Source organism: Enhydra lutris, unplaced genomic scaffold (assembly GCF_002288905.1).
Source record: "Enhydra lutris kenyoni isolate GAN:26980312 unplaced genomic scaffold, ASM228890v2 scaffoldscaffold13, whole genome shotgun sequence".
NCBI lineage: Eukaryota > Metazoa > Chordata > Mammalia > Carnivora > Mustelidae > Enhydra > Enhydra lutris.
Window position 1 is genome coordinate 15,050,426 of NW_019154097.1, and position 15,621 is coordinate 15,066,046.

The 15,621-nt window shown below is 48.0% G+C and overlaps 1 pseudogene; it reads left to right on the forward strand.

Annotated features, from left to right (window-relative positions):
- Positions 1–2,080: 2,080 nt before the first annotated feature.
- The window catches only part of LOC111146235, a 57,927-nt pseudogene continuing 44,386 nt past the window's right edge, over positions 2,081–15,621 (forward strand).

Here is a 15,621-nt window from a genome sequence, read left to right on the forward strand (position 1 = left end):
CCTCCTGCATGCAATTCTATTAGGGGAAAAAAAAAAAAAGATTTATTGACTAAAAAGAAACACAGACACAAAAGAGTCTGCAGCTGGGGCTCCTGGGTGGCTCAGTGGGTTAAAGCCTCTGCCTTCGGCTCAGGTCATGATCCCGGGGTCCTGGGATGGCAGGGAGTCCGCTTCCCCCGCCCCCCCCCCGCCTGCCTCTCTGTCTACTTGTGATCTCTGTCTGTCAAATAAATAAATAAAATCTTTAAAAAAAAAACAAAAAAGTTCTGCACCCTATTGCTTCATTGAGGAGCCACGGCGGGTTTTGTTTTCTCTCGGTGGGTGGTGGTGGGCGGGCGTGTAGTGTCATTTCTCCATTTGGTTTTCAGCAGGGGAGATCGATATGGTCAGATCTATTTTCAAAAAGATACAGATAATTCTGTGGTTTCTCAGCCTTTGCTTGCAGCCATAGGACAGGAAGCATGAAGCCCACTCCCTGAAGGGCTGTTTCTCTAGGCCCCGAGCTCTAGGCTGCTTGTCTCTACCCTACTGGATGCTCCCAAAGATAAGCCTTCTTATCCTTTGGTTCCAGGAGCCAAAAAGAAATGTTCTTTCCTTCTGGGAAGAAACGTGACCTCCTTTGAGGCCAGAAGCATGAAGCCAGTGTAATCAAAATACCCACCCAACCTCTTCTCCTTCTTCCCAGGGTCAAAAACAGCTCTGAAGACAGCCTGGAGGAGTGGAAAGAGCCCAGTCTTCTAAATAATGCAGATGTGTTGGGGCATCTGGATGGGTCAGTGGGTTAAGACTCTGCCTTTGGCTCAGGTCATGATCTCAGGGTCCTGGGATGGAGCCCCGCGTTGGGCTCTCTGCTCAGCAGCGAGCCGGCTTCCCCCTCTCTCTCTCTCCCCCTGCCTCTCTGTCTACTTGTGATCTCTCCCTGTCAAATAAATAAATAAAATCTTTAAAAATAAATAAAGCAGACATGGGTTCAAATCCTGGTTTGGGCACTTATTAGTCATGTGATCTTGGTCAAGTCACTTAGATTGTCTGAGCTTGCGTGTCCTCATCTGCAGTGATAATAATTATCACTCACTCTCACCTCCCTCACCAGCTATTAAGACATATTAGGAAGCCATAGCCAAAGAAGCAGGCAGGGTACAAAGCAGAAAATGGAAGAAAACATGACATTGTGAAACAGATTTAACAATCCATGAGAGCTTGTTGTAGGAAAGAAGTGACATCAAGAACGGATGGACAAAGGATGGAATCAGCAGTAAATGGTGTTGGGAAGCTGTCTTCTATCCAGACAAAAATAAAGGCTCCTAATCATGTGTGTGTCTTCAGTTATCTTTGGTTGACTAAAGACCTAAATGAGAAACATAAAACTATAGAAATAATAGAAGGGCTTTACGGACCTGGTTGAGCAGGAGGCACCATCCTGGGAGGAGACATCCACCACAACGGGGACCAAAAGGTTTGGCACAAGAGCCCAAGAGCCAGGACGTCTATGAGGCTGTTGGTAAATCTGCACACATCTCTGGCAGAACAAACCAGCTCTACCTTCAACCGGTTTGTGCTGAAGAGGTTGTTCACGAGTTGCACTAACTGATGCACTAACTGATGGCCTCTGTTCCTTTCTAGATGCCCAAGAAGATGAAGCTTGCTGCCAGGAAGACAAAACAACTGTGCTTGTAGGATCTGCAGTGGGGGATGTACGTGTCCCAGAGGTCCCCAAACTAAAGGTGTATACGCTACACACATGAACCACATCAAGGCCAGGAACAAGACTGTCACCTTCAACCAGTTGGCCCCAGACTCCCACAAGGGCTGTGCCACCCTCCTGTTCTCTGATCCTCGAAAGGGCCCAGAGGTGTACAGGCATTTCAGCAAGGCCCTGTGAACCCTACACAACCCCACCAGTCCCTGTGAGTGCTCCAAGGACCAGAAGTCCAAGTGCACTGGAGACCAACTGGCCCATTGTGGCTACAAAAACTAACCTCAGATCCTGCCTTGTTATTAAAAAGATTTTGGATGCTGGGGAAAAAATAAACTGATAAGAGGAATATAAACAGCTCTCTTTGCCAAATCTCCTGCAAGAATGAAGACCATTCTCAGCAATCAGACTGTCGACATTCCAGAAAATGTCAACATCACTCTGAAGGGATGCGCGGTTCCTGGGAAGCCTCCTGCAAAAGGGCTTCAGTCCTATCGATGTAGAAGTCATCAGAAAGAAAGTCTCCTTGGAAAGAAAAGGAAGAGGCTCCTAGCTGACAAACGGTGGGAAAAAGAAAAGAACTGGCTACTGTTCGCACTATCTGTAGTACGTACAGGACATGACCAAAGGCCTGTTCTACTGGGCTTCCCTTACCAGATGAGGTCTGGGAATGCTCACTTCTCCATCAACGCTGTTATTCAGGAAAATGGTTCTCCTGTTGGAATATGTCCACAGGACTCAGATGAGGCCAGGTGTTGCTTGTTCAGCATCTCAAGCCCAGAAAGACGAGTTAATTCTGGAAGGAAATTACATTGAACTTATATCAGACTCAGCTGCTTTGATTCAGCAAGTCACAGCAGTTAAAAACAAGGATATCAGAAAAGTTTGGGATGGTATCTATATTTCTGTTTTTTTTTTTTTTAAAGAAAAAATTTTTAAAGATTTCGTTTATTTATTTGACAGAGAGAGAGAGAGATTACAAGTAGGCAGAGAAGCAGGCAGGGAGAGAGGGGGAAGCAGGCTGCCCACTGAGCAGAGAGCCCAATGCGGGGCTCCATCCCAGGACCCTGAGATCATGACCTGAGCCGAAACCAAGTCAGACGCTTAACTGACTGTGCCATCCAGGCGCCCCAGCACCGCTACATGTTCTAACAGTTGAGAACCACCTTTCCCTAGGGTGTGCCTGCGTTTCTCCCCCCAAGCCAGTGATGGGGTCCTCCCTGCCAGCTGAGGGGGGATAATACAGCTCCCAAGCCCCCATTCTAACCACCTGCTTTCTTGGACCACTCCCAGCACCAGCTGCAGCAGGTAAGGATCTTGGCAAGAAAACAATGAAATGGGGTTTGGATGGAGGTGGGGGCAAGATGTGGATCAGGGATCGAGGACTGTGAGGAACTGGGCTAGGGAAGTCCCCTGCCATGCAGGCCTGACAAAACCCTGGCTTGTCCCCTGGGAGGCCTGGAGCAAGGCTTGCTGGGCAGAGCTGTCCCCCAGTCTGGCCTAAGTGATGGAGCCTTTACACCACCCCTCCCATCACTCTGCCTCGGGGAGGACATGACCTTGGGAAGGACTACTCACTGAAGCTAGGGGGCGTGGGGAGCCATCCCCATGTCAACCACAACCCAGGAATGCAGTTTACACTTGAAAGCAGACCTTACTGATAATAATAACAGTTAACACTCATTTCCAGGGCCGGATGAGGCTCAGTGTCATGGATCCTCAAAGGCAGGGACTGTTATTATCCCCATGCTTGTGTGCACCAATGAAGAAACTGAGGCACAGAGTGCTTAAATGACTCAGTCAAGATTGCATGGCATGGGACAGAATTGAGATTCCGTCTGGAGATGTAAAAAAAAAAAAGTTTAATAAAATTATTTTTTTGACTTTTAAAAAAAGATTTTATTTATTTGTCAGGGGCGCCTGGGTGGCTCAGTGGGTTAAAGCCTCTGCCTTCGGCTCAGGTCATGATCTCAGGGTCCTGGGATCGAGCCCCGCATCAGGCTCTCCACTCCTTGGGGAGCCTGCTTTCTCCTCTCTCTCTCTGCCCACCTCTCTGCCTACTTGTGACCTCTGTCAAATAAATAAATAAAATCTTTAAATATATATATATATATAACTTTAAAAAAAAGATTTTATTTATTTGTCAGAGAGAGAAAGCAAGCACACAAGCAGGGCAAGTGGCAGAGGGAGAGGGAGAAGCAGGCTCCCTGCTGATCAAGTTGCTGGATGCCGGACTTGATCCCAGGACCCTGAGATCATGACCTGAGCCGAAGGCAGACGCTTAACTGACTAAGCCACCCAGGCGTCCCAGTTTTATAAAATACTTTTGGAATTTAAAATTTTCAGGAATAGGTAATACAGAGATCTCCTGCACACCCTTCACCCAGGGTCCTCTGATCTTGCACAGACGTTCTAGGCTTGTCACAATTGAGAAATTAACACTGTTAATTTAGCTAATGGTATATTACCATTAACTAAACCACAGGCTTTATGTGGCTTTCCACCAATATCCTTTTACTGTTTCAAAATCAAACCAAGATACTATGTTGCATGTAGTGTCCCACAGATTTGGACTCTCCAGTGTAAACTTTTGACCTGTCCACCTCATTGCCTGCTGTTCCCACAAAGGCTCTGTGGCGATAAACCCCTCAGGGACCGCTCACCGCCCCAGGTGTGTGTGGGCAGCCCCAGAATGTGACCTACTGACTGGCTCACTGTTTTCCCTGCGTCTCCTCTCTGCTGGCGTGTGGAGAAAACTCCCACCTCCACTCAGTCATGTGCTTGTTTTGATTTCACCCATCAGACATTTCCTGGTGCTTTCCTGTGCGTCTGTGCCACCTCACAGACCACATAGCCCCCTGTCATGTGTTGTGCGTCTGCTCTGGGTCCTGAGCCCCAGGGGCAGCTGCCCACTGAAAGCACATGACCTTTCTGCTCTGGAATGACAGAGAGAGACGGAGCTTTGCTGGCTCGGAATCGAAGATCTGAATTATTGCCCTCCACTCCCACCTCTGCCAATTACCACTTACTTGGGAGACCTTTGTGTGATTCCCTGTCCAGTTTTCTCACGGAACCAACGAGAACAGCATCTTGCTTCGTGGTTAAAGAGGGCACACCGAGGCTGACAATCTGGAGCTCTGCTATTTGCTATACGACCACTGGCTTAACCTCCTAGCCCTCAGCTCCCTCATCTGTACCTACTTTTTAAGGCTCTTGTGAAGATGAAGGGAATCATCTTTGAAGACAAAGCATCTAGAGCTGTGTCTGGCATGGACACACTGTCAATGAATATTAGCTCTCCAGTAATTGACATGGATGTTTAGAGAGAATCAAATGAGATCGTTAATCAAAAGGTGCGTTGTAATCGGCAAGGCATGCTGAAAGGTGGTTAGTGTTATTGCCTTTAAAAACCACTTTATTATATCAGGGGACGCAAGCCATCCATAGGAAACTATTACCTGTCTGGGTCGATTCCCATGGTCAATACAGCTAGAAAAGGGATGAGTTCACGAAGTCTACAGTCCTTAATCGTGTGTTATCTAGAATTTTAGGCATGTGTACTTAAATGTTCTCATTTAATCATCACCAAACTGACGACTATTTCTTCCTCCTTCTCCTCTTCCTCTTCCCCCTCCCTTCCTCCCTTCACCCCTCTCCCTCCTCCCCCTCTTCCTCCTTGGTTTAAGACAGAGGGAGAGGTGGGGGGAGGGGGAGAGGGAGAGAGAACCTTAAGCAGGCTGCACGCCCAGGGAGTGCTCAATTCCATGACCCTGAAACCATGACCTGAGCCAAAATCGAGAGTAAGAGGCTTAACCGAGCCACCCAGGTGCCCTGGGGATAGCTGTTTTTACACATTTAATGGCTGTCTAAACTAAGCCTCAAATGTGTTCCATCCCTCAAGAATCAGGAATCATCCTATTTATCTGAAAGGCTCCCATGTTCAGACATTTCTAGGTGCTGGGGAGTAACCACAATCAGCCCCTGCTTTAAATGACCCTGCATGCCAGCGACAGAGTCAGCGGATGCGGGAACCCGCGTTTGCCTGTCTGCTCTCAGATCCTTCCCTGCGTTCCCTTGCTCCCCTGTGTGTCCCAGAGGGGTGGCCCTGGAGAAGCAACATCCCCCCTTCAGTGCCCACCCCGAAGCACCCAGCAGAAGCCGGCTATGAGGCTTACTGTTACTGCTGCCGTTGCTGTTATTGTCAGCCGCATCTGGGAGCAGGCTGGCTTGCAGCTGGGGCCCAGGCAGAGTTCCAGCTGCGGGGATGGGGTCGCCCACGGCGGGGGCTCCCCTAGGGCTGCATGTGTTTGGAAGCCTCCGCTCAGCGTGCTCTCGCGGTGGCTTCCCTGCGCGCAAGTAATGCCGTAATTGCAGCCTTCGCAGCTGTCGGCCATGGAGACAGCCCAGAAAATGAGGTTGGCTCAGTAAATATTGAACCAAATTATGCAAAAGAGCTCCACAAGAGACTCAGCTGCAGAGACGGGGGCTGATTGGTGGGCCCAGCTTGCGGGAGATCCCTCCTCTTCCCCCCCAGACCTCTCTATCAGCCAAGGCAGCCACCTGGGGCCCATCACAGAGTCTGGGACTGGATTGGGGTCTGGGGTCACCCCGGCCTGCTCCTGAGCCCATCAGGAAGGAGGATTGAACAGCTTTGCAAGTAAGGTTAGGGGGGAGAGGTATAATGGGATGAGGGAGGGGGAATGGCATTGAGTTCCTGCCACATCCTCACCTTTCCCCAAAAGAGGCTTCTTTGTAAAGAAGTCTTTGAGGGCACATGGTTGTGGGGGGGAGCAGGTGCTGAGCTCAGTGCTCAGCACACCCAGCCGCAGATGAGAAGTGGGGTGATGGGATCCCCCTTCTCCAGAGTAAAGCATTTCAGTGGCTCTTTCCTACTGGCTAGTCAAGGTTCTAAAACTTCCACAGTGGCCGAGTTCACTGTGGAGAAAACGAAGAGTCTAGAAACATGAATTGGGGAGCAGCGTGGGGCAAGTCAAACTGTAAAGCTCTTTTGTGGCTGTGGAAGGGCCTCCTTGTGGCTTAGCAGGGATGAAAATGCATCTGGCATGTCTGGTGAGAATGCACATAGGGGGAAAGGGAGTTGGTGGACGTGACACTATCAGGCTGAAGGAGCAGGGCGGTCACAGCCAAGAGCCTCTGGGAGAGCCGGGACGGGCAGATCCCTCTCCTGCCCTGGAGAACATGGGATCCCAGCTGCCTGTGTTGCCCGGGAACACAAGGAGCAGCCCCTTGAGACCAGAGGCCCGAGCGAAGCATGGAGTGGGAGAGGCAATCTTCTTCCAGTTCCTTCATAGACAATGGTGGGGTTTGAAGTGACGGCAGCAGGGACAGCGTCACTTTGGAAACCCCAGCAAGTGCTGCTCTGGATCGCCTGTAAGGTGATCCCCTGAGGATGGGCCTGGGTGCTCCCAGATGATCCCTGCCATGGTGACAATGCATGGCCAAGGGCGACATGGGCATCACACCTCACTGCAGGAGCTGGAACGGAAGAATGCAGGAGGTGTGTTCAGGAGCTATGTGAGTCAGCCCAGGGACGTCTGTCCAGAAGAAGCAGGAGACTTGCAGTGGGTAGAAAGGGCTCGCTCCTCCGTCAGCAAGGAAGGGCATTATATTTGTTTCCCATTTCTGCTGCAACCATCACTGGAAAAGGAGCAGCTTAAAATAACACGTGGGGCACGTGGGTGGCTCAGTGGGTTAAGCATCTACCTTCGGCTTGGGTCATGATCTCAGGGTCCTGGGATCGAGCCGCACATCAGGCTCTTTGCTCAGCAGGGAGCCCGCTTCCCTCTGTCTCTCTGGCTGCCTCTCAGCCTACCCGTGATCTCTGTCAAATAAATAAATAAAATCTTAAAAAAAAAAAACACAGATTCATTATCGCACAGATCTGGACGTCAGGGTGTCTCATGGGATTAAAATCAAGGTGTCAGCAGAGCTGTGCTCCTTTCTCAAGAGCATTTTTCCTTGCCTTTTCCCATCTCCTAGAAGCCACCCACATCCCTTGGCTTGCGGCCACACTCTTCAGGCCTCTGATGCCATTGTTGCATGCCCTTCCGCTCTGACCCCCATCTCCCTCTTATCAAGACCGTTGTGATTACACTGGGCCTACATGGACTGTCCCCTTATGTTCAGGTCAGCCAATCAGCGATCTTAATTTCATCGTCAACCTTGATTACCCCTGCTGTGTACTCTGACATAATCATAGGGGCTGGGGATCAGGGTGCGGACCTCTGTTGGGGACCGATATTCTATCTGTGCTAGGCATAGACTAAAGAAACTAAGTTATTGGTGTTCAGGGCAACCCCCAGACTACCCGCAGGTTGACAAGGTCTGGGCAAACTAGGTCATTCTTAGGAACATTTTTCCCTTCCTGAGAATAGTCTGATGAACCTGTCACGTTCAGCAAAGCAAGTAAGTGCTGGTGACCTGGTTTCTATGTGAGATTAGAAATTATGGGCACCCTGTTGTCATTTTCTAAGTACGACCTCTCCCTCACTGTAAACTTTAGAGAATTTCCCTCCGTTGGCCTTAGGAAGAAACCTAAATGCTTGGGTTGCTCTGTTGCAAACAGATGAAGCTGATGCAGCTTTTTGTTTGTTCCTTTGTTTCTGGTTGTTTTAGTGTGATCTTTCCCTTCAATAATCAAAACCTTTCTGACTTTGTAACTGAACGTTCCCAAGTGTTCCCACTCCCAAATTCATAAGATATCATCTTTATCTGGAATTATCCTAGCAGTGGGAAGGGTAGATTGGTAAATCTAGGGAAATCAGAGGGATCCAGAAGGAAAACTTGCGACCGGGCAGAGAAACAGATGGGTTCTTCCAACAACAAAAGTTCTTTCTTGCTGCCAATCTGTTGTGGGGTAGCTGGAGGCACTCAGGAAGTTCCATTACTTTTCCAACTTGCCTAAAATAATCTTAGACATGGGAGTCTGGTTTGATCCCCGTCGTGGACCTGCTAGGCCACGAGCTAATTTTGTTCTCCATTTTACCCACCCCTGGTATGAATCTGGTTCCTCTTCACTTCTCCAGGCTTATCTCTCTCCACACCCCCTCCAGCCACCTGTGAGGTCCAAGGACATGCAAGAGCCTTCATTCAGAGAAAATGCCAGCACCCTCACACCTGCTGGCCTTGGCAACCTTTCCCTTGTTTGTTCAACTTGTCACCCTTTGAACCCCAGATCAAAATGTCAGCCACTCGTGCAAAATAGTGCCACGCATTCAAAGACTGGTGGGCCTAGGCCTCCGTCTGCTGGGAGCAAGGGAGGAGAACCAGAGCTAATGAGCCAGTTTTTAAAATCCTCATAGAGGGGTGCCTGGGTGGCTTAGTGGGTTAAGCCTCTGCCTTCGGCTTGGGTCATGGTCTCAGGGTCCTGGGATCGAGCCCCGCATTGGGCTCTCTGCTCGGCATGGAGCCTGCTTCCTCCCTCTCTCTCTCTCTCTCTCTCTCTCTCTCTCTGCCTGTGTCTCTGCCTACTTGTGATCTCTGTCTGTCAAATAAATAAATAAAATCTTAAAAAAAAATCCTCATAGAAAATCTCCATTGCTGACATTCAACCAAACCCTGTGACAAGTATGCTCTGTCCGTGACCTCATTTCCTCTCTGGGACCTTAGGAGACAGAGCTCACCATCTCCACTTTTTGGCTGGCCAAAGTTTAGAGAAATAGAGAACATGTCCCGAATTACAGAGCTGGCAAGTGCCAAAACCAGCCCTCTGCTAATCCCCAAACCCATGACTTTAGCCCCCGTAGAGTACTGCCTCCAACACCAGAGGCAGAAGCAAAGGGCACAGGCAGTCCTTGCAGGTGGCCTGGAGCCATAGACCAAGCCTGGGAACTGGCCTGAGAAAACTTTGGTGTCCATCCTCAAGGGGACTCTTGCCTGCTGTGGAGTCCCGGGTGGGTCGCTTGGTCTCTCTGAGTCTCGGATTCCTCGTGCCTTTCTCACTGTCGCGAGGATCAGGTGGATGGAGCCCATGAAAGCCAAGGGGAGGTTTCTCAACTGAGCATCAGGGAATTATCAAGGGGTATTGGGAAAGGCTTCTTGGCAGAGGTAGCAAAAACAGAAGCAGAAACAGACAGCCTCTGTCCTGGGGCCCTCAGGGCAGACACTGGGCAGATAGAGAGAAGGCACAAGGGGCCCAGCTGCACAAGCACCGGCTTTCTCTAGAAGCTCCAGATGCTGCAAGCATGTAGGTGGGACAGTCCTTGGCTTGGTCACCTCCCACTGCTCAGGGAATCAGCTCTGCTCTGCAGTAGGAAAAAATAAAAATAAAAAGCCTCTGGGGCGAAAAATCCAGGCTTGCTAAAGTGCTCAATCGGGGATGGGAGTTGAAGGGGGAAGCACTCACTCTGGATGAGGATTTATGACTGGCTTCCTTTCGTTGAACCACACAGTGAGCTCATTAGGTGAGTAGAAAGCCTGGCCAAGTGCACCTGGGGTCTGACCGATTGCGGGGCCCTATCCACGTTGGGCTTGAATCTGTTGCCATCAGGGAGTCTTGGAGTCTCAGCTTCCTCGTTTGTAACACAGAGCGACAACTGTTCCACAACCTACTTTACTCTGGTAGGATGAGTAAAGGGAAGAAAGAAAATCAAAATTATTTCTAATTTAGAAAGTAGCCACTAGTGGTACTTCCATGGTGTGGGGAGCTGGGCGGCTGGGAGACGGGAGTGGGAAGGAATCTTTTCCCTGTGTACCCTTTGTACGTTTGGGGAGTTTGAACCATGGGAAGGCATTATTTATTGAAAAGGTAAACTTAGGAAAAAAACAAAGTCTGCAAGAAAGTCAAAACCAATATATGCAAATATTTCCCATAACCGTCCTAGTTTATGCATACCAGGCACTGAGAAAACTGGGTTCTCAGTTTGCATGATTCCTGGTTTCCCACCGCACCTCACCGCCTTCCCAGCAGACTGCGATTTCTTCCGCAACGGCAAGGATCAGACTCCTTGGGGAAAGTGGGTGGAGAAATTTCCCCTTCATGTAATCGGCCACAGAATGTACAGTAGTCACTTAAGAGGAGCCGAGGCCCTTTCAGGTGACCCTGGATGGATTTCCAGGCATGCTGCTGACAGAGACAAATCAGATGCAAGGAAACAGGTGACCTCATTTTATCAAACAAAGACCAATAGCAGGCTGCTACAAACAACAAAGTAGACGTTTGTACGGTCCTGGTCCAGAGTAAAGGAAGGACACGGACCAGACTGTGAAGAAGGACTGCCCACAGGTTGTGGGCGGGGTCGGGGGGATGGGAGGACAAGGTGTGAATGATTTAGAAAATTAATAATGCCTTCTCGTTTAGGCAGATGTATATATGTGCATGTACGAAATGCAAAAGGAAGTACAAGGAAAGGTGACAACCAGTGTTAATGGTGATTATCTCAGGGTGCTACCATTCTAGGTGACATTTTTTGTTCAAATCTGTATATGAATACAGTTAACCCTTGAACAACACAGAATAGCACAGTCAAAATCCACATACAAAAAAAAAAAAAATCCACATACATACGACTTTTGACTACCCCCAAGCTAAGTACTAATAACCTACTATTGATCAGAAGCCTTACCAATAATATAATAGTTGATTAATACATGTTCTGTATATTACACGTATTATACATTATTGTACATGGTATTTTTACTATAAAGTAAGCTAGAGGGAAGAAAATCTTAAGAAAATCACAAGGAAGAGAAAATACATTTATAGTACTCTACTGTATTTACAAAAAAAAATCCACGTGTCAGCGGACCCTTGAGGTTCCAACCTGCATGGTTGGAGGGTCAATTGCAGTTCTCATTATTAAGAATTACAATCCTTAATTCTTAATAATGAATTAAATTCTTAATTAAATTCTTAATAATAATAATTCTTAATTCTTAATAATGGCTCAGTGGGTTAAGCCTCTGCCTTCGGCTCAGGTCATGATCCCAGGATCCTGGGATCAAGGCCCGCATCGGGCTCTCTGCTTAGCAGGGAGCCTGCTTCCCCTTCTTGCTCTGCCTGCCTCTCTGCTTACTTGTGATCTCTCTGTATCAAATAAATAAATAAAATCTTAAAAAAAAGAATTATTATGTATTATTTATGCAATCAGAAAAAAAATCGAATTTCTATGTGAAAGATAACCAAGACAAACTAAGTAACTGATACTGTACCACGTTAACAGCTGGAATTACAAATAAGGTCAGATTTCTTCAAAAAATGCAAATGGAATGATTCCAGACTGTTTACAATGAGGCCTTTTTCTGCTTCTGTACTTCCCCCTACTCTGGTGAATCCAAAAGGTCCAGAGAGGTGGCTCAGACCTCAGAGGTCTGTCCTGGGACATCGTGGCTTCACATGTGGGGAGCAAGGCCACCGGTGCCGGCCTCTCTGTGGCCGGCTGCAGGGATGGCTGGCTGCTGATGGTGCCCACTGTGCCCACCCCCAGTGCTACCACCCCCTATGGCTCTCCCTCTCCGGACCCCAGCCCCACCTCAAAATTCTCTGGTTGAGATGCGGTGTCCTCTGATGGCCACTACTGATACTCATCCCCCAAGCTGTTCCTCAGGATGGGGGACTGTTCTCCCTTCAATGTCACCCTGGGTGAGCCAGGCCCATGGCAGAAATGAGTGCCAGGGACAGTGTTCTAGCGACCAGACTCCTCCAGTCCATACACACACACATACACACATACACATGCATACGGCTACTTCCCGCTGACACCCTGAGGTTGGCTCGGGGTCAGGCCTCCCAACCAGCCCGTCCCATACCATCAGAGGAGCTCTCAGGGAACAAAGCCGTGTGATTAATTAGCCAGAACGTCCTGGCGCCACCAGTCAGTACCCCACTTCACCCGAGAGCCAACTTCACGGCTGCCCCACGCCTCACCGTCAGCTTCCCTGGAGGGAGTGCCTGCCTTGTCTGGTCCCCACGGCCACCCCGTCGTCGGCCCCAGGAGAGGTGGCAGCTGGGATACCTGCTGCTTTGCCGCTATGGCCCCCCAGACAGTGAAGGAAATAAAATAGTGTAACAGTTGACATTCCCCAAGCTGTTTGTTTATTTAGTCCTATTCTTATAGATTGAGCAACTAAATTGATCTTGGTCCGCTGGTTGTCCTACACTTTTCAGGAACAGGGTGCTTGGCTTATGCTGCCTGATTTATCCTTTTAGCAGCCCTATGGAGTCAGCATCATTAGTTCTCTGATACAAGTGACGGAACGGAGTCTGAGGGGTAACATAGCTTTGATAACCAGCAGAGTTAGCACAAGGCTCTCTGAACCACCTCAGACAGAGGGTCACTGGCCCAGTCAGGGAAAGACTCCAAGGTCTGAGCTTCAGCTCCATGGGGTTCCTCTTCTAAGTTTTTAAGATTTGGGTTTTGTTTTTTTTTAAGATTTTATTTATTTATTTGTAAGAAAGAGAGTGCCCAAGCAGAGGGAGGGGTAGGCAGAGGGAGAAACAGGCTGCCCACAGGCAGGGAGGCTGACATGGGACTCGATCCCAGGACCACAGGATTATGACCTGAGTGGAAGGCAGATGCTTAACTGACTGAGCCACCCAGGTGTCCCTTAAGTTTTTAAGTTTTAATACTTAGAGCATCTTTCCTTTGTTCCATTGTTTCCTCTAGAAATTGTAGCAAGTCAAAACCACCGTAAGATATCCCTCCCACATGTTAGAATGGCAATTATCAAAAAAACAAGAGATAAAAAGCATTGTCAAGGCTGTGGAGAAAAGGGAACCCCCTCGTACACTGTTGATGGGGATATGAATTTGGTGCAGCCGCTGTGGAAAATAGTATGGAGGGTCCTCAAGAAATTAAAAACAGAACCACCATATGATCCAGCAATTCCACTGCTGGGTCTATCATCAAAGAGAATGAAAACAAGGTACCAAAAACTTATCTGAGCTCTCATGTTTATTGTAACATTATTTATAATATAAAGTTGTATTGTATAGATATAGAAATATATATTTATATATAGTATATATCATATAGTATATGTATATATGTTGTATAGATTGTATAGATATAGAAACATATATTTATATATGCATATAGATATATATAAATATATAGGTAGACATAGAAATATATATATATTTCTGTATCTATATATACCAAGATATGGAAATAACCTAAGTGTCTATTAATGGATAAACAGATAAAGGAGATGTGATACACACACACACACACACACACACACATCCCAGAATATTATTCAGCCATGAGAAAGAAGGCTATCCTGCCCTTTTTTATAACATGAATGGATCTTCAGGGCGTTATGGTAAGTCAGAGTTAAGTCTGACATAGAAAGGCAAATGCGATAGGATACTACTTTTTCAAAGACTGGAAGAGTAACAGCGTCTTTGTATGCTGATGGGAATGATCCTGGAGAGCAGAGAAGGGAAGAATTGTTAGAAAAATATTCCTGTAGCTCATGAAGGGGGAGACTGAACGTCAATCATTCCTCACCCTTAATCATCAGCGTGGTACGGTTGCATTGTCCTGATTTTCAGCGTTGTGGAGCCGTATGGCTGTTTTGGGGATATCTCCACCCTGATAGGAAGGAGGAAGGATTCGGGGAGCTTGGAAGTCAGTTTGAAGAGATGAGAGACAATGCAAATTTTCCGTAGTGCTTGCTTGACCACCTGACACACAATCTTCAGCTCCTCAGGCACCTTCTGTCCTGGGTTTCCAAGCTCTCGGTTAACAGTTAGTTGGGATCCTGTCTAGCTCCCAGGAAACAACCTCACTAGGACCCCAGCTTTCATGTCCCACTTCTAATTACCGGTCTGTTCTTCCTGCTGTCATCAAGACTGAGGAAGATATAAGCAGGAAAAGGAATAAGATGCCAAGAAGGTAGGAGGAGAAACTTGAGGGAAAGGTGTGGAGCCCCAGAGAAGTGAGCTTCATGAAGAATGGGGTGATTAACATGAGCCTCACAGAGAGGTCGAGTGAGATAAGAATTGAAATGCACCCACTGGGTTTGGCAAAAGGAGCCTGTTGACCTTTGTCAGACCAGTTGCCACGGAGAGGTCGGGAAGCAACCAGACGGCTGTGGGTTGAGGATGTGTGGAGGTGAGGAAATGGAGACGAAGTGTGAGAGATATTTGCTCAATTTATGTGCTGTGAAGTGTAAGGCAAGAGACGTGATGATCACCTAAGGGCAAGCTGGGGTGAAGGGAAATTTATTTCAGGTTGGGAGACATTTGGAGGGTTTAGGAGGGAGAGGGGGGACCCATGGGAGAAAGGATTAAAGGTCAAAGACAGAAAGGGAGGGAAGTCCATGGAAAAGGGTTTAGAAGGGGATGGAAGGTCTTCCTAGTGCAGGTAAAGGGGAGGAAAGAAGATAAGTGAAAATACAGACATGAGTTGAGAAGGAGAAGTTAGATGTTCAGTAGGTATCCAGCTGGTACAGAAGAAGACAGAGTTCTACAGGATGAGGGACTCTGGGAAATGCAAAATGAGGCAAGACATTTTTGAAAGGCTGGATCAGCAAAGAGGCAAGAGCTGGGCGAAAGGATTTTGGAGCCACATCATGGGCCCACTGATGCGACCAGCATGAGTTTAGAGCCTGGTGATGTTCCCTGCTCGCCCAGAGAGGAGGCAACTAAATGTGACCGAAGGAGAAAGTGTAATAATGTGACATCCCCAGATCAGGAAGACTCGACACCATAAGGATCCTGTGAAGTGTTATGGAGGCACTCTTCCCCCGCTGTGATAACCTCTAAGCATCAGGCTTAACCGTCCTTGCTGTTCCTGGCCTGTTGCCATGTGGTGGGATGACAGAAACTCAATTTCCTCTTTCTGTCAAAGAAAAAACTGGAGAATCAGAGAGGAGCTCTTTAGAATAGTTCCAGACAGCTCAGTCAGAAAGGAATTCAGCGAATGTGGGGCTCTCTGTAGTAAAAAGAGGACAAAGAAGTT